Raw genomic sequence first — 19,504 nt, forward strand, 5'->3', positions numbered from 1 at the left:
TTTCACCTACAACCACTCATTTAATTTTATTTCATAAAGCTTTATTCGGTACATATAAAACAATGACCATAAAAGCACAAAATAGCATACACAAATAGCATTAGACGAAAAGTACAGAGGTAGTTATTCCAGTTAAACACACTTAAAGTTAAAACACCATACTTTTCCTTGCATGAGGTCATAGTATGTTGTGGAAATCAAGGGGCGCACATTAATAGGGTGCCATAAAATATCTAGAACCATTCACATCAGATGTGCAAATGAGGATGGTACATACGTGTCAACTATTCAATGTATGGGGTCGTCAAACACATATGGCCTCAATCGATTATATAAGGGTGACCCTGATGGGGGGCGTGGCTAGGGCGCCGATGGTGGAGGTCACCTGAGCGCTCAACTCCGCGATCGGGCCGCCATTAATCCTGTTTCCCGGGCATCAAGGGCTCCCCAACCCTCCGATTATTGAGCGAGGTGGGCGCTGACCCGGGGGGCGACTTTGGAAAGCCGCAACAAGGCACGGTCGAGGTGAACGAGGACCGAACGAGTGCCTACGGACCGAGCGGCGCCGGGCTCAAAATGGCGCCCGCTCCGTGATCCTGAGGCGGCCCGAGGACCTAGGAGGCCGGAGAATCCGGCGAAGCCTTCTTTCTCTTTCCCCTTAATGGTGGAGCGACGCAGATGCCAGCTGCCTGAGTGACCGACGGCACTTGTGAACTCTTTGAGCGGTGCCCGTTGAGACCGCCGCTCGGCTGGACCCTTGGAACACTGCGAGACGCGGAGTTGAGGAAAGAGGGGGGAGCTGATCAGTACCCCATCAAACTCGAGACAGCATCGGCCTCCGCCATCTCGGACCTCGAGAACGTTGGCACGCGTGCCCATTTGGACCATGCTGAGAGGGAACCAAGCCCAGTGCCGGGACCTGGAGGCCGAGAGAGTGGATGAGATCGGCCTAGTCCTTGGGCCTACGCGGACTGGTAACGGTGAGGGCGTGGCCAGCAGTTTGAGACGGAGGTAGAAGTGGCTCGGGAGGGTCACAGCCCCCGACCGCACACTATTGGTGGTGACCCTTCTCCCCCCTCCACACCTTTGCTCCGAGGAAGTGGGCTGTCGTCCCCCGCTTGGCCCCCTGGTGCCGTGCCCTGACACAGGGACGATTCGAGAGAGCCTGCGCCACGTGGTATCTCCAGCGGGTGCCATTGTTGCCTGATCCGAACGGCCTCGGCGATTCTGCAACGACCCGCCTACAGCTATCATTGAACTCCTATATTCACTGCGAGCGGAGTGACCCGAGTGGGCGAGCTCCTGGTTCCATGCTCCTGGACCGCGAGCGGTCGTGACCCACTCGGTCGCCACACCAAGGGCTGGCCGTCGGACCGCGCTGATACAAGAGCTGGGACGGGAGCTGACGGCACTCCGATTCACGCTCCTCATCTGGGTGATCGCCAGATCCATCGCCGGAGACCACGGCCACCATGGTGAAGCCGAAGGGCACTAAAGGCGGTGCACAGGCCACCTCGGATGCAGAGTCGCCGGACAAGGGAGACGAGCTGGACCCGGAGACGTCGAGGGACCCACACCTCCAGCACCAACTGGACAAGATTCTGGTGGCGATAACCGATACGAGATCGGCTCTCCAACAAGACATTGCCCAGGTCGCGACAAGCCTGGGCTTGCTCAGAGCTGACCATGGCAAGCTCACGGACAGAGTCAAGGAGGTGGAGATCTCGGTTGGTACCCTAGAGCCGGCGCAAAAAACATTAGCCGCCGCCATGAAAGACCCTCTAACTCAGATAGATGCACTGGAGAGGAGAGCGGAGGACGCGGAAGGGTGCAATAGAAGGAACAACATCCGCATGGTGGGCCTACCGGAAAAAATCGAAGATGGGGACATGGTGGCCTTCCTATAGGACTGGCTCAGGATGGTGGTGGCGGCCGAGGGGCTCTCCTCTTTTTACACCCTGGAACGGGCACACAGGGTTCCGTCCAGGCCACCACAACTGGGCCGACCTCCGCGTCCGGTGGTGGCCCGGTTGCTGCACTTCCGAGACAGAGACCTGCTCCTCAATAATGCCAGAATGAATGGACCCTACCAGGTGGTAAACAGCAAAGTGAACATCTTTCCGGACTACACCTACGAGACCCAGCGTAAGCGGGCCTCCTTCTTAGCGATCAAACGTGAACTGAGAAGTGGGAGTATTCAATAGTCATTGCTATTTCTAGCGAGGCTCCGATTCATACTAGATGGCACGACTAAATTCTTTGATACCCCGGATGAAGCGTGTAGCTGGTTGGAACTGTACAGAGCTTGCAAGGATGGCCCTGGGTCTTCGGAGTTCGGTCTACGGCGGAGGTCTAAGAGGATCCGGAATCGCCAGGGTAGACTTGGCCGGCCCTCGACTGTGGAGACTGCGGCGGAACGGCGAGGTGTGTTGGAGATGGTATCCAGTCTGTCAGGCTCTCAAGGTAGACCCATAATCGAGGATTCGGAACCTGGCGTTGCTGAGGGCCGCATGGACACGGAGGACTTTGAGACTGATGTAATGTAATGTAATGTAAAAAGGATTTGTAGAGCGCTGCGTTCACCGGACGGTTTCTTGGCGCTGATCACTAACCCATGAAGAGGCAGAGAGGGGAGAAAGGAGAGCATTATGTATAGACACCACGGAAAAGGTGAGTTTTTAGGAGAGACCGAAAGTGAAGGTAAGAAGAGGAGAGTCTGAGGTCTAGAGGTAGAGAGTTCCAGAGTGAGGGGGCCAGGAAGGAGAATCTAAGGCCTCCATGCTTTTTTCGCCTGAACCTAGGTGTCTGGAGAAGGGCGTGATGGGAGGAGCGGAGGTGTCTGGGGGGGGCGTACGGATGAAGAAGAGAGGAGATGAAAGAGGGGCCGATGCCAGCCAGGGATTTATGGGTTAGGCAGCCAAGTTTGAACTTGCAGCGCTCCGACACAGGAAGCCAATGAAGGGCTTTGAGGAGGGGACGGACGTGGTGATGTTTTGGCTGACGGTAGATGAGACGGGCAGCCTGATTCTGGATTAACTGAAGTCTCTTTATTTGGTATTGCGGAATGCCTGCGTATAGGGCGTTGGCGTAGTCAATCCGGGAGATGACTAGCGCCAGCAGCGCCAAGGTGAGAGCTTCAGTGGTCAGGAAGTGAGCTATTTTCCGGATTTTTCTGAGCTGGTGGAAGCAGGAGGATACTGTGGCACTGATCTGATGGTTCATGGAAAGATCTTGTGAAATGTAGACCCCTAGGCTTTTTACTTTTTCGGCGGGACTAGGAGGGGGGCCGAGGGAAAGGGGCCAAAAGGTGGAGTTCCATGGGTTGGCTGAGTCTCCGACAAGAACGAGCTCCATCTTGTCGGGGTTGAGCTTAAGGTGGTGAGCGCCCATCCAGTCACTGATATGGCAGAGGGTGGACTGGAAATCCTGGGCCGCTTCCTGCGAGTCAAGGTTGAAGATGAGCTGGATGTCATCTGCATAATTAAATGCAGTGACATTCCTGCCCCGGAGGGAGCGGATCAGGGGGGTAAGGTATAAATTAAAAAGGAGTGGGGACAAAGACGAGCCCTGCGGGACTCCGCAGGTGAGTTTCATCCTATCCGCCGAGAATTGGGAGATTCGAACAGATTGGTGGCGGTTCGTCAAAAAGGAACGAACCCAGTCAAGGGCCGTCCCTCCAATACCAGCCTCCTTGACACGGTCGACCAAGATGGAGTGGTCGACCGTGTCAAAGGCTGCCGACGGGTCCAGGAGGATTAAGGCTTGGCTGGCGTTAGAGTCAGCACCTCTACGGAGTTCCTCCATTACAGAGAGAATGACCGCCTCGGTTGAGTAGGCTGGTCTGAACCCAGCCTGTTGAGGGTCCAGGAAGTTGGAGTCCTCAACGAAGGAGCTGAGGATGCTGGTGACATATGACTCAAGTACCTTGCTAAGGTAGGGAAGGAAGGAAATGGGACGGAAGTTGGCCATGATTGTAGGATCGGCGCTGGGTTTCTTCAAGATGGGTACTACTTCCGCGTTCTTAAACTGACTGGGAACCTCGCCGAGCAGAAGGGAGTTGTTCAAAAGGGCCAGTGGAGGGGTGGGACAGGCTGAGAAGGCAGCCCGGAGAATCGCGGGGGGGCAGCAATCTGTGGGGGAACCAGAGGAGACTTTTTTAAGCAGACTGATGAAGACTTCTTCTGATATCGGGGGGAACTGAGTCAAGGATTGAGGGTTGACAGAGGGTGCAGCCTCAGTTGAGGGTGCAGCCGGGGGAGTGGAGGAGATGCTGTTTTTGATTTTGATAATTTTTTCTATAAAGAAACAGTTGAGGGAGTCACAGAGTGCTTGAGACGGAAGGGGTTTGAGAGTTACCCTATCCGGGTGTGAGAACTCGTCAACGATTGCAAAAATATCTTTTGATTTCTGCGCAGAGTTAAGGATTTTGGTGGAAAAGTAAGCAGTTTTTGCAACTGATATGGCTAGTTTGTATTCTCCCAATAATTTTAGGAAGAGTTGTTTCTTTACAGGGTCATAGTTTCTGCGCCAGCGGCGTTCGGCCTGGCGGAGACCTAGTTTTAAGGTTTTAAGACTATCAGAAAACCATCGATGTGCGTCGTGGGGGCGCTTGGATTTTATTAGTTTAAGGGGAGCAACCTTGTCGCTGGCCTGTTCTAGCCAGTCGACTAGTGCAGCTTCTTGGGAGTCGATGGGGCCTAGAGTGACCAAAGCCGAGGGTGATAGAGAGGTGAGGAATAGGTCAAGGTCTGCTTTATTCCAGTTGCGAGCTTGGAGGCTAGGGCCTCGGCTGCGCGGGGGCGGGGGAGGAACCAGGAGGAGAAAAGAAATTAAATGGTGGTCGGACCAGTGACAAGGTGAGATCGTGAGTGACTTGATTTCAAGGTTATAGGTCCACACCTGGTCAAGGGTGTGTACCTTGGAGTGAGTGGGTAGATGAATGTGTTGGGTACCGTTAAGCCCAGTTAAAAGATCTGTGAAAGCCAGGGATTGAGGGCTTTCATGGGTATCTGCCGGCCAGTAATTGAAGTCTCCCAGGACTAGGAGTTTAGAATTTTTGATGGTGAGCTGAGAGAGCAGGTCACCAAAGTTCGAATAGAAATTGGGCATAGATTGTGGAGGACGGTAAACCAGAACGCAGGTAAGAGGGGAGACAGAAGATTCAAGTCTGATTCCCAGACAGTCCACCTGAGGGATGTTGAGGAGGGAGAGGGAAGTGAACCTGAGGGAGAGATTGATAATGGCGGCTACGCCGCCTCCTAGTTTGCCGGCAGGCCTATTGGCATGAAGTATATAATACCCTGGAGGGGTGGCTGCTAGGATGTCGGGGGAGGAGTCCTCAGTCAGCCAAGTCTCGGTTAGGAGAAGAATATCGGGTCGGTCCGAGTCTAGGAGGTGGAAGATGTCAAGTTGGTGTCTGACAAGTGAACGAGTATTAAGGTACATAACCGCTAATTCCATATTGGCGGGTGCCTGAGCAAGTGGGGGTTTAGGAGGAGAAGGATGAGCTGAGGGTTCGGAAGTGAGAAGGGACGGGAGGGACTGTAGCTCAGGAAAGGTACCCCGGGGTTGATAAATACCTAGTTGTTGCAGGCATGTGGAGCTGGTGGTGTCCAGTGACCTCAGTGAATGTAGGGCAATCAAGTCCCTGGGAGTGAGGGTAGTAGATTGGGCAGAGTGACATGGCCCGGGCCCCGTCCGTCGCGGACGGGCGCAGACGGGCTTGCCTTAGGCGCGCCTTTGGCGCGCAGACGGCGCGCCCGCTGCGCTCGTCCGCTGTGCTTCCGGTATGGACACATCCTATATGCTGGTAGAGGATTGGTGAAGGAAGGGGCGTGACCTAAATAAGTGGGCGTGGCCTGTGCACCGCGAGGAAGGCGGCGGTTCAATCAAGCCCAGCCTCGCCCTCTGCAGCGCTGGATCCGCTGTGCAGGGGCTCGAGTGTCAGGCAGGTAACAAGGATTTAAAAAGAATAGAACACAATTCAATTTTTAAAAAGAGCAGTAAGAGCGTGGCTCCCGGCTGTGTCTCAGGAGATTAGTGAAGTTACTGATGGTGTGACCCTTCCTGTGATCACCCCAGAGACGGCAGAGGGACTGCTTGATGGACAAGGGTGATTTCGGGTGAGCCGGTTCTAACAAGGGAGTGGGTGGTAGGAGGGGGCGAGCCCTCGCGGGGAATGTTGGATAATTGGATGTTGGGTGGGTTGAGGATAAGTCCGGTGTTTGCCCTCGATATCTATGGCTCGATCGCAATTAGGTAGCTTGGACGTGGGAAGGCCCCCTGTCGGTGCTCAACCCCCATATTGCCCTTAAGGCATGCCTTCGGTGGCTACCGTCAGTATAGTTTTCGTTTTTCTGGGTACAGTTTGGATGGGAACTAGATTGCAATCTTTGGGTCCTGTTCTGGGGAGGGTGGGGGGGGGGAGACATGGTTTGGGGTTAACTTGTTGTTGTTGTTAGGGGGTGGGTACGCCATCGGTGCGGAGCAACTACTGTGCTTGATCTTACTTGAGCACGACTGGGAAAGACATGGCAGGAGGCAATGGGACAATGGCTGAACTATCCACTTTGAAATGCATTACCTGGAACGTGCGCGGGCTGCATTCCATGTCCAGGTGCCACAAAATACACGCTTACCTAGTGCGAAGGGGAGTACAGATTGCGCTATTACAGGAAACGCACCTCACGAAAGCAGAGGGACTAGCCTTACAGCGCAGGTGGAGGGGACAGGTATACAACACCACATACTTGGCCTATGCTAGAGGGGCTCTAATTTGGGTACGGCTGGGGTCCCCCTGCAGGTGATGAAACATACTGTGGACCCGGAAGGGAGGTTTGTGGCCATAGCGGGTAAATTGGGGGGAAAAGATTTAAATATTTGCAGCATTTATGCGCCTAACATGGACCAGCTGGCCTTCTTCGCGGCGCTATCGGGTTCCCTGGCCCACTATCAGACGGGGCCACTCTTGATCGGAGGGGACTTCAACTCAGTGGTGGATATAGATCTTGATAGATCTCCCCCTCCCCTGGCGGACTCACCAACATGCCGGGTAGCCAGGGGTAGACTGGAATGGCAGACTAAATGGGGACTGACAGATATCTGGCGGGCCCAACACCCGTATACCGGGACTACTCTCACTTTTCCGGTATGCATGAACTACATGTGAGGCTGGATGGGTTCTTAGGATCGGCGGAATTGGTGGCCTCGGCTGCGAGATCAGAGTATTTGGCGAGGACTATTTCCGACCACAACCCTATCTGGCCGTCTTCAGATGGTTCCCAGGTGTCCCCTGTGTCCCGACTTGGAGGTTGCGCCCCGAAATGCTGGAGGATGTAGTGTTTCGAACTGAACTGGAAGACAGAATCACCACCTAATTCGCGGAGAATGAGAGCACGACTGGGGCAAGGGCCACAGAGTGGGACGCCTTTAAGGTGGGAGTGAGAGGCAGGGCCGGACTGGGAATCAAAACCGGCCCTGTCAAAGTGCTCGGCCGGCCCTCCTCCCCACTCTGGGGGGTTGGAGGTGCCGTCGAGCGCTTTGCTAGGGCCGGTTTTCGGCCGATTTTGTTGCAGGGCCGATTTTGCAGCTATGCTGCAAAAATGGCCCTGTAACAAAATCGGCCCCCAGGGGCTCAAAACCGGCCCCACCCTTGCGGCGCACCGGGGGATTGCCTGGTGCCCGCTATGGCCAGTCCGGGCCTGGTGAGAGGCTATTGCATTACTAAGAAAGTGAGGATGCGACGAGTCCTTTTAGAGGACCTCGGAAAGGCAGATCGTCAGCTTTGCGAGCTGGAGCTCTTGCGGCCCGGCCGCCCGGAGCTTCAACAACAGACCGCAGTGGCCGTAGCTGTTGTAGTTGAAAGACTACGCAGCTTTGATTATAAAACTTACCTGACCAGATCGCTAGCAGAGGGTGACAAATCGGGGGAGCTCCTGGCTTGGCTAGCTAACCCCACGAGGCGCACCTCCCCCACGGTTGCTATGGGGGACGCTGAGGGAGTAGAGGTCTATACCCAGCCCGAAATCCTCAGTTGTTTTATGAACTACTACGAAGATCTTTACCAGAGTAGGATGATAGCGGACACTACCCCCCTTGATAACTTCTTAAGGGATTTGCCCATCCCTACTCTGGAACCTGAACAGGCGAAGGAATTGGGGAACGACGTAGAGCTTGGGAAGATCCGCAGTGCCATAAAACGTATGGCACGCAACAAAACTCCGGGACTGGACGGGCTTCCGGTGGAGTTCTATGCCACCTATGTCGACCTCCTGGCCCCGCGGCTGCTGATAGTATACAGAGAGGCGAAGCGCCTGGGGCACCTCCCGGGCTCGTTGCGTGAGGCCCTAGTGGTGCCCCTGCTTAAGCCCGACATAGAGAGTGGCGACCCGGCGTCTTATAGGCCGCTTTCGATGCTCATGGTAGATTATAAAATATTAAGCAGCATCCTAGTGTTGAGACTACTGGGAGACATGGGCTCCCTGGTACACAAGGACCAGGCGGGGTTCATTCCCAAGCGAAACACTACAATGAACATCCGTCGCCTACTCTGCCTGTTGGAGGAGGGCCACGACGAAGCTCTCCAACCCATGATTCTTTCGATTGACCTGGAGAAGGCTTTTGGTAGTCTAGAGTGGGAGTACCTCCGCAGAGTGCTTAGTTGCTTTGGGGTAGGGGAAGGATTCTTGTGTTGGACAACAGTGCTGTATGCCTCTGCGATGGCGAGGGTACGATCAGGACCGCTGATCTCCCAGCAATATCCGGTGGAGCGAGGAACGAGGCAGGGCTGCTCGTTATCCCCGCTGCTATTTGCGCTGGCAGTGGAGCCCCTGGCGTTGTCAGTTCGCACCGGCGCCCACTACGGAGGACTGAGTACCTTATCGGGGCAGCAGTTTATTTCCCTGTACGCCAACGACCTGTTGCTTTTCCTGGAGGATGCTGAGGGGGCCTTGGCTGGCGCCGACGCTGTACTCACTTCTTTCGGTGAAATATCGGGCCTCAGGGTAAACTGGTCGAAAACTTGCTTATTTCCGGTTCGCAAGGGGGAACCCCAGCCCGACACGCCTAGGGTTATCAGATGGGCACCCAGCTGCCTAAAATATCTGGGGGTTTATATTTACCACTGCCCTGCTGACATTCTGGAGGGCAATATATCCCGGTGCGTTCGGGCACTAAAGGGTAGCATGTCCTTTTGGGCTACCCTGCCGTTGTCGGTGGCAGGACGTATAGCGCTACTAAAGATGGTGGCGCTTCCCCGGCTACTCTATTACTTCAGGACGCTTCCGATTTGGATCCCGCCTGCCGTATTCCGGAACCTGAGATCGCTAATTGTGGCTTTCCTTTGGGGACCGGGCCGCCGCAGAGTTGCGCTTAGGACCTTGATGAGACCTAAAGCGGAGGGGGGGCTAGCTGTTCCTGATTTTGAAACATACTATTTGGCCGCTCAACTGCAGACCTACACGCAGGAGGTAGCACGGGAGTTCCGGGGTCCGGAGGAGTAGCGGGGCTGGGAATACTCAGACACGTTCTTTCTTATATCGCGATGCAGCAGAGGCTAGCAATGAGGGATCTCACGCAGGAGGAACGCACTATCCGGTCGTGCTGGAACCGCGTACAGCGCAAATCGGGAATGAACCAGCCCTACGCCCCCGAAATCCCACTGGGAATGCTTACAGCATTACCACATGGTGGGGATTGGTCGCAATTACAAGCTTGGGAAGACGCGGGCATACAAGTTATTGGCGATCTATACGAAGACGGAGTACTGTTGCCCTTCCAGGCAATATTGGACCGCTTTGACGTCCCCCGGGGCGATTTCTTGTTACACGCGGCGATCACGAGGGCACTGCAGGCACACTGGCAGAATGGTCTTGAAGAACCACAGACGTCTATGGCATGTCAGCATGTCATGATGGCAGCGGGAACGATTAAAGCTGTAACGTGTTTATACTCCAGGATGATTAACGAGAGGCTGCCTCCACTGGAGGCACTCAAGGCCAAATGGGAGGCGGACATAGGGAGAGTCATCCCGAAGACCACGTGGGCCCAGCTGATGCGCCGAGCTTGGAAGAGCACGCGCAACGCTCGGTTCCAATTGGTCCACTTTTATATATTACACCGAGCATACCTGACCCCGGAGAAGATACAAAAGTACTTCGCCTCTGACACTGCGGCCTGCCCTAGGTGCCGGACGATTGGAGCAGACCTAACCCACATGTTGTGGTCCTGCCCCGCTCTGGCCTCCTACTGGACAATGATAGGGGACATCCTCAATAGGGTTACAGAGCGGACCCTACACTTCGACATCGCAGTAGGGATTTTACATTGGTTTCCACATACCCCCAAAACAAAAGTTACCAGCAAATTCATTGACATGGGATTGCTCTTGGCAAAACAGGAAATAACACGACATTGGAAAGCACGAGTTGGTCCAACGGGCACTAAATGGCGCAATGAGTTCCTTAAATGGGCTGAGGGGGAGAGCACCCTGAGATACCAACTAGCGAGGCGACAGCAGAATGAGCGCAAGCATGGGAAGCATTGGTTCAGGCCCTACGCGATCACAGTGCACCTAGCGACACGACAGTGATGCCAATGAGCAGCCTGCGTCCCCGTAATGCGACAGGTATACTGCACTTCCTCCAGACTGCGAAAAGTTTTTTGCTGTATGCTCTCTGATAATCTAACTATGCACCGATGGCGTGGGGGGAGGGGAGGTGGAAAGAGGGAGGAGGGAGCACTGCAAGCTTTCTAATAAACTCTCGATAATACGACCCTGTTGTTCAGCCTCTAGACCTCTGGGTGAGTTTTGTTGGGTTAGGGGGAGAGGGGGTTTCTTTCTTTTAGAAAAGCAGATGTGAAATTTTACTTAAAACTGGTCGTATTGGTTGACCACAGGACCATCGCTCATCGTTCACTTAAAAATTGCCGCCCGACCCCCGGGTTGTGGGCTGAATGGCCGTGTAACAGAACTACCTCACCTTCGGTGTCACCATCACCGATTGCATTATTGTGGACCGATGTACAACTGTAAATGTTCTCTGCAATAAAAATATATTTACAAAAAAAAAAAATGAGGGTGACCCTGATCCAATTCCTGTCTGACAATTATCAATTCAACATCGAAAAATAAGGTCATAGTATTGCTGAAGAGTCTCTTAGAGAGGCAGAGAGGTGGGGAGGTTCAGAGTGAGGTAGAGAGTCTTTTAAACATGTAGGGAAGCTCGGGGGAAGGTAGAGAGTCGCTGAGACAGGTAGAGAGGCTCAGAGAGAGAGAGTCTTTTAGGCTGAGAGACTTAGAGAGAGGTAGATAGTATTTTGGAGAGCCAGAGACACAGAGAGGTTCAGAGAGAGGTGGAACGTCTCTTGGAGAGGCAAGGGAGGCTCTGAGAGAGGTAGAGAGTCCCTTCGAGAGGTAGCAAGGCTGTGATAGAGGTAAAATATGTCTAGGAGAGGTAGAGAGGCTCTTGGAGAGGTAGAGAGGCTGTGAGAGAGGTAGAGAGTCTCTCGGAGAGGTAGAGAGGCTGTGAGAGAGGTAGAGAGTCTCTCGGAGAGGTAGAGAGACTGTGAGAGAGGTAGAGAGTCTCTTGGAGAGGTAGCGAGGCTGTGATAGAGGTAGAAAATGTCTAGGAGAGGTAGAGAGGCTCTTGGAGAGGTAGAGAGGCTGTGAGAGAGGTAGAGAGTCTCTCGGAGAGGTAGAGAGGATGTGAGAGAGGTACAGAGTCTCTTGGAGAGGTAGCGAGGCTGTGAGAGAGGTAGAACATGTCTTGGAGAGGTAGAGAGGCTGTGTAGAGGTAACATATGTCTAGGAGAGGTAGAGAGGCTCTTGGAGAGGTAGAGAGGCTGTGAGAGAGGTAGAGAGTCTCTCGGAGAGGTAGAGAGGCTGTGAGAGAGGTAGAGAGTCTCTCAGAGAGGTAGAGAGACTGTGAGAGAGGTAGAGAGTCTCTTGGAGAGGTAGCGAGGCTGTGATAGAGGTAAAATATGTCTATGAGAGGTAGAGAGGCTCTTGGAGAGGTAGAGAGGCTGTGAGAGAGGCAGAGAGGCTCTTGGAGAGGTAGCGAGGCTGTGATAGAGGTAAAATATGTCTAGGAGAGGTAGAGAGGCTCTTGGAGAGGTAGAGAGGCTGTGAGAGAGGTAGAGAGTCTCTCGGAGAGGTAGAGAGGCTGTGAGAGAGGTAGAGAGTCTCTCGGAGAGGTAGAGAGACTGTGAGAGAGGTACAGAGTCTCTTGGAGAGGTAGCGAGGCTGTGAGAGAGGTAGAACATGTCTTGGAGAGGTAGAGAGGCTGTGAGAGAGGTCGAGAGTCTCTTGGAGAGGTAGAGAGGCTATGAGAGAGGTCGAGAGTCTCTTGGAGAGGTAGAGAGACTGTGAGAGAGGTCGAGAGTCTCTTGGAGAGGTAGAGAGGCTGTGAGAGAGGTCGAGAGTCTCTTGGAGAGGCAAAGAAGCTGTGAGAGAGGTAGAGAAGCTGTGAGAGAGAGGCAGAGAGTTTCCTATTGAGGCAGAGAGGCTCTGAGAGAGGTAGAGAGTCGCTTGGGGAGGTAGAGAGACTGCGGCAAGAGAGGTAGAACATGTCTTGGAGAGGTAGAGAGGCTGTGAGAGAGGTCGAGAGTCTCTTGGAGAGGTAGAGAGGCTATGAGAGAGGTCGAGAGTCTCTTGGAGAGGTAGAGAGACTGTGAGAGAGGTCGAGAGTCTCTTGGAGAGGTAGAGAGGCTGTGAGAGAGGTCGAGAGTCTCTTGGAGAGGCAAAGAAGCTGTGAGAGAGGTAGAGAAGCTGTGAGAGAGAGGCAGAGAGTTTCCTATTGAGGCAGAGAGGCTCTGAGAGAGGTAGAGAGTCGCTTGGGGAGGTAGAGAGACTGCGAGAGAGGTAGAGCATCTCTTGGAGAGGTAGAGAGGCTTCTGGAGCGGTAGAGAGGCTGTGAGAGAGGTAGAGAGACTGTGAGAGAGGTAGAGAGGCTCTTGGAGAGGTAGAGAGGCTGTGAGAGAGGTAGAGAGTCTCTCGGAGAGGTAGAGAGGCTGTGAGAGAGGTAGAGAGTCTCTCAGAGAGGTAGAGAGACTGTGAGAGAGGTCGAGAGTCTCTTGGAGAGGCAAAGAGGCTGTGAGAGAGGTAGAGAAGCTGTGAGAGAGGTAGAGAAGCTGTGAGAGAGGTAGAGAGTCTCTCGGAGAGGTAGAGAGTCTCTTGGAGAGGCAGATAGGCTATGATAGAGGGGTGGAGAGTCTCTTAGGGGGCAGAGAGGGGTAGAGAGTCTCTTTGAGAAGAAGGGAGGCTCTGAGAGAGGTAGAGAGGCTTTGAGAGAGAGGCAGAGAGTTTCCTATTGAGGCAGAGAGGCTCTGAGAGAGGTAGAGAGTCGCTTGGGGAGGTAGAGAGACTGCGAGAGAGGTAGAGCATCTCTTGGAGAGGTAGAGAGGCTTCTGGAGCGGTAGAGAGGCTGTGAGAGAGGTGTAGAGTCTCTTGGAGAGGTATAGAGGCTCTGAGATGGGCAGAGAGTCTCTTAGAGAGGCAGAGAGGCTTAGAGAAGTGGAAAGGCTCTTGGAGACGTACAGAGGCTCTGAGAGATGTAGACAGTTTCTGGGAGAGGCAGAGATGCTCTGAAAGAGGTAGAGAGTTTCTTAGGGAGGAAGAGAGGCTCTGAGAGAGGCAGAGAGGCTCTTAGGGGAGGTAGAGAGGCTCAGAGAGAGGGGTAGAGAGTCTATTGGAGAGGCAGAGAGGCTCTTGGGGAGGTAGAGAGGCTCAGAGAGAGGGGTAGAGAGTCCATTGGAGAGGCAGAGAGGCTCTGAGAGAGGGTCAGAGGCTCTGAGAGAGGTAGAGAGTCCCAAAGAGGAGAGCCTCTGAGAGAGGTAAGGAGGCTCCACGTCCAGAACAGGTAGTGAGAGCTGTCTGACCCCAAACTCGAAGAGAACTAGACCCTGGCAGCCCTCTCAGACTATTGGCTGCACCTTGTTGACATCATGACAGTCATTGCAAGTTACTGACTGGCGCGCACCAGGAGAACCAGGTCCCAGCAGCCATCATGTGTTATTGGCTCGTGTGCACCAATAGACCTAGAGGACGGCAGCCATTGTACACCACTGGCTCGTGCACACCAAGACAAGCAGATCCGGGCCAGGCAGCTGCTGGATCGAAATATGGTGGACCAAGGGGGTCAGGCAGCTGCTGGATCTAAATGTGACTGGCCAATGGGGGCAGGCAGCTGCTGGATCTAACTGTGGCTGGCCAATGGGGGCAGGCAGCTGCTGTATCTAACTGTGGCTGGCCAATGGGGTCAGGCAGCGGCTGGATAGAAATATGGTGGCCCAAGGGGGTCAGGCAGCGGCTGGATCTAACTGTGGCTGGCCAATGGGGGCAGGCAGCTGCTGGATCTAACTGTGGCTGCCCAATGGGGTCAGGCAGCTGCTGAATCTAACTGTGGCTGCCCAATGGGGTCAGGCAGCTGCTAGATCTAACTGTGGCTGGCCGATGGGGGCAGGCAGCTGCTGGTTCGAAATATGGTGGCCCAAGGGGGTCAGGCAGCTGCTGGATCTAACTGTGGCTGCCCAATGGGGTCAGGCAGCTGCTGGATCTAACTGTGGCTGGGCAATGGGGGCAGGCAGCTGCTGGATCGCAATATGGTGGCCCAAGGGGGTCAGGAAGCTGCTGGATCAAACTGTGGCTGGTCAATGGGGTCAGGCAGCTGCTGGGTCTAACTGTGGCTGGCTAATGAGGTCAGGCAGCTGCTGGATCTAACTGTGGCTGGCCAATGGGGCAGGCAGCTGCTGGATCTAACTGTGCTTGACCAATGGGGGCAGGAAGCTGCTGGATCTAACTGTGGCTGCCCAATGGGGCAGGCAGCTGCTGGATCTAACTGTGGCTGCTCAATGGGGGCAGGCAGCTGCTGGATCTAACTGTGGCTGGCCAATGGGGGCAGGCAGCTGCTGGATCTAACTGTGGCTGGTGAATGGGGGCAGGCAGCTGCTGGATCTAACTGTGGCTGGCCAATGGAGGCAGGCAGCTGCTGGATCTAACTGTGGCTGGCCAATAGGAGTAGGCAGATGCTGGATCTAACCGTGGCTGGTCAATGGGGGCGGGCAGCTGCTGGATCTAACTGTGGCTGGCCAATGGAGGCAGGCAGCCGCTGGATCTAACTGTGGCTGGCCAATGGGGGCAGGCAGCTGCTGGATCTAACTGTGCTTGCCCAATGGGGGCAGGCAGCTGCTGGATCTAACTGTGGCTGGCCAATGGGGGCAGGCAGCTGCTGGATCGCAATATGGTGGCCCAAGGGGGTCAGGAAGCTGCTGGATCAAACTGTGGCTGGTCAATGGGAGCAGGCAGCTGCTGGATCAAACTGTGGCTGGTCAATGGGGTCAGGCAGCTGCTGGGTCTAACTGTGGCTGGCTAATGAGGTCAGGCAGCTGCTGGATCTAACTGTGGCTGGCCAATGGGGCAGGCAGCTGCTGGATCTAACTGTGCTTGACCAATGGGGGCAGGAAGCTGCTGGATCTAACTGTGGCTGCCCAATGGGGCAGGCAGCTGCTGGATCTAACTGTGGCTGCTCAATGGGGGCAGGCAGCTGCTGGATCTAACTGTGGCTGGCCAATGGGGGCAGGCAGCTGCTGGATCTAACTGTGGCTGGTGAATGGGGGCAGGCAGCTGCTGGATCTAACTGTGGCTGGCCAATGGAGGCAGGCAGCTGCTGGATCTAACTGTGGCTGGCCAATAGGAGTAGGCAGATGCTGGATCTAACCGTGGCAGGTCAATGGGGGCGGGCAGCTGCTGGATCTAACTGTGGCTGGCCAATGGAGGCAGGCAGCCGCTGGATCTAACTGTGGCTGGCCAATGGGGGCAGGCAGCTGCTGGATCTAACTGTGCTTGCCCAATGGGGGCAGGAAGCTGCTGGATCTAACTGTGGCTGCCCAATGGGGCAGGCAGCTGCTGGATCTAACTGTGGCTGGCCAATGGGGCAGGCAGCTGCTGGATCTAACTGTGGCTGGCCAATAGGAGTAGGCAGCTGCTGGATCTAACCGTGGCTGGTCAATGGGGGCGGGCAGCTGCTGGATCTAACTGTGGCTGGCCAATGGGAGTAGGCAGCTGCTGGATCTAACTGTGGCTGGCCAATGGGGGCAGGCAGCTGCTGGATCTAACTGTGGCTGGCCAATGGGGGCAGGCAGCTGCTGGATCTAACTGTGGCTGGCCAATGGGGCAGGCAGCTGCTGGATCTAACTGTGGCTGGCCAATAGGAGTAGGCAGCTGCTGGATCTAACTGTGGCTGGCCAATGGGGGCAGGCAGCTGCTGGATCTAACCGTGGCTGGTCAATGGAGGCGGGCAGCTGCTGGATCTAACTGTGGCTGGGCAATGGAGGCAGGCAGCTGCTGGATCTAACTGAGGCTGGTCAATGGGGGCAGGCAGCTGCTGGATCTAACTGTGGCTGGCCAATGAGGGCAGGCAGCTGCTGGATCTAACTGTGGCTGGCCAATGGGGGGCAGGTGGCCGCTGGATCTAACTGTGGCTGGCTAATGGGGTCCAGCAGCTGCTGGTTCTGACCGTGGCTGCCCAATGGGGTCATTTTGTGCAGGAGAAGCCAACCCTGCCAGTGCTCCCACGTGCACAGTGCGCTTCTTCACCCTGACTGCGGATCTCTGTTGCATGAACCATGTACTGGTATTTGGTGAAAAGTGTCATGCTCGAATGTTGATTTCAGTTCTTGATCCAGCAATCTTTGCCCTTAGCAGGCAGTCTGCAGGCTCCATGCACACCACCAGCAAGGTCCACTGCTGTCCCTTGGCATGAGTGAGCATTCGGGCAGGACAGCAGGGTTGGCAGGTTAAGGTCGCCTTGTACACTGACGATATCATAATGCAAGGCCCTCTGAGGCTCCACTTCCTGCGATCTTGGGCAGGGACCCAGACTCCCAGCCTTGCTGAGCCAGAAAGGAAGTCTTATCGCTGCACACAGCCAGGCCAGCTCTCCCCTTCGTACCCAAGCAACCCCTGGGCAGGCAGTGGGAGGACGCTGCGGGCATCTGGGCACTGTAAAGTGTTATGCTATAGAGTTTTTAAAGCTCATAGCTGCTCCAACAGCAGAGCTTCCCAGCACTAGACAGGGGGTAGTTGCACAATATTTACCGGCAGACAGAGGGGACAGAGAAGAAGGAATGCCAGATGGAAAGGAGCCAGGGCTTCAGGGATGTCCTGAGCTGCAGCGGGTTCTCAGTGTTCTGTAGTGAAGACAGAGACTTGCTTGCACGCATTTCTATGTTAGCATGAGCTTATTGGAAGTTTAAACGCCATTTTGCCACTTTGCAGCTTTGCACACAACACTTCATGTACCTGTTGTTGTAAGTTAAACTGCTTGAATTTCTTCACATGAGAACGGCCTGTTTTTCACATCCCTCGACTTACACCGCGACCTTAGACTGCACACTGCGTGCAGAAGTCTTCAAGGTCAGAATAACAATGTATTCTGTCATTCAGGTTGATCGGCACACGCTCTAGACATAACACGCACACAGCTGCACTCAACTGAAATCCTAGTGCTTTAATATTACACTGCATGCATGATTCAGGCACTTGGAGAAAAAACCTTTCCAGAGAGCTGTGCGGATCCTGAGATCTGATTCACCTCAGCTGATCTTGGAGGTATGGGGTTCCCCATTTAAGCCTAAGAGACCTTCTATTATTATAAAACCTAGTCCCTAGTAGGGTAGGGTGGTTCACAAGGCGCTATCCGACCTGTTTCCACTGTCATTGTAACATGATTTCTCCCTTTGTGCTTTATGGAATTGTATCAATGCTGACTGTTTAATTTTTAATCATATGCCTGCTTATGTTAGCCAAAATACTGCATCTTAGAGCACGTAGTTAAAATAAACATTTTAAACTTTTCCGTGTCTCTATTTACTCATGTGTGGACTGGTATGAGAATGAAAACGAAAGAGTGTTCTTGATTCCCACCATTCCTGAGAGTAACCTAAGTCGCTTGTCCTGGGTTGTCTAATCATTGGTAGCTTCGCTCTAGGACGGAGAGCTAATGTGACACTGATGCTAGTCGGTTAGGGGTTCTGGGTTCTGAGGTGAGTTTTTTGGTCCACCACAATTCACTGAGGTCCTGGTTTCCTGCGCATAGTTCTGTGCATAAGCAGAATCCCTGCAACAGTTCCTGATGGAAAGGGGTAACGCGTTCCGGAGAGCTGGGCCTTGCACAAAAAGAACCTCCTCCTGCTCGAGGGACGGTGGCTGAATTAAGATCCCTGAACATAAGAAGCGTAGGGTCGATAACGGAGTATACGATTAGACCCGATGGGATCCCATGTGAGTACAAGATCTTATGAGCGACACTCACGGTCTTAAAGTGTACGCACTTCTCCACTGGGAGCCAATGCAGTTTATGACGAGGACCAGAGACAGAGAACGATTTGGGCAGGGGAAATAGCAGCCTGGCCGCAGCTTTTTGGGCCCGCTGGACTCTTCTAAACACTGACCTATTGGTTCCCACGTACAGGATACTGCAGTAGTTGAACCGGGACAGACTTACGGCCAGAATGATGATTTGTTGGGTCCTATTTAGCTTGGGCCTCAAAGGTAACGTCAAATAAAAAAGCAAAGAACTTAAATGAGAAATAAATCCAACTTAACTTTACCAGAGGGAAGTGCACGGTAATGTATTAAGAAACCCCAATTAGTTAGTGCACTACAGAGGTCTGTGTCAGTAACCAGAGAGCTACAGAACCGAATCCAGATTGGTGAAGTGGAGAATAGTGACGTGTGTGTTTAGTGCTACGAGGTCCCAGTCTGGGAGAGAAAGCACTGTGAACAAGTAAGTCATTATTTGATACCTGCATTACACATAGTATAAGCTATGCTGCTACAAAATCTGCTAAGATGTTTTAAGATAAAAAACGACCTTCCAACATATTGATTTTAGTAATACCCAGACTGTATGAAGTGCAACTATTTTTATAACTCCCCTTAAAAATCAGACACTTCACAGCTCAGCGGGTTCCTTTGCAATACCACTCAATACCACTCAAAAGAATACTACTATCATCAAGTGATTTGATCAATTAAAGCCAATACCGGCTTCCAAGCACCTTTAGATTTTCAGATTGACCCTTTGCACACATTTATATTTCTACATTTGAAGCAGCAGGCACCCTGGCAGGAAGGTTTGTTTAGCTGTCTGCCCCTCTCTCGGTTTCACGGCCCAGAAGACTCCTTGACTCACACTGCAGCTGAAGCTTTAACCATCCAAGGACGTGTGTCTTTTCGTAAAACGTAGGAGGACTGTTTTACTTAAGTTAAAAAAGGTATGGGCATGGGTATGGGCACGTCGCGCCCCTCAGATCCCGCCCACTGCTCGCAATCAATTCTACTAGCACCTAAAGGCCAATGTCAGGGGAGAGGGAAGACGGTGGGTCTCGAAAACGAATGCATCGACTCCAGAAATCTGCGTTTCACTTCTTGACCACAGGTTAGCACCTCTGCAAGTCCATCCAGCTTTTCATCCTTCTGGGATCAATGAAATGAGTACCATTTAAT

At 53.6% G+C, this 19,504-nt stretch overlaps 1 protein-coding gene across 2 annotated transcripts in view; it reads right to left on the reverse strand.

The window, feature by feature from the left end:
• The window catches only part of LOC147663825 (uncharacterized), a 227,180-nt gene that overhangs the window by 144,612 nt on the left and 63,064 nt on the right, over positions 1–19,504 (reverse strand). The gene's annotated exons all lie outside the window — the stretch shown is intronic.

This window comes from Lissotriton vulgaris, unplaced genomic scaffold (genome assembly GCF_964263255.1).
Source record: "Lissotriton vulgaris unplaced genomic scaffold, aLisVul1.2 SCAFFOLD_220, whole genome shotgun sequence".
In the NCBI taxonomy this organism is placed as follows: Eukaryota; Metazoa; Chordata; class Amphibia; order Caudata; family Salamandridae; genus Lissotriton; species Lissotriton vulgaris.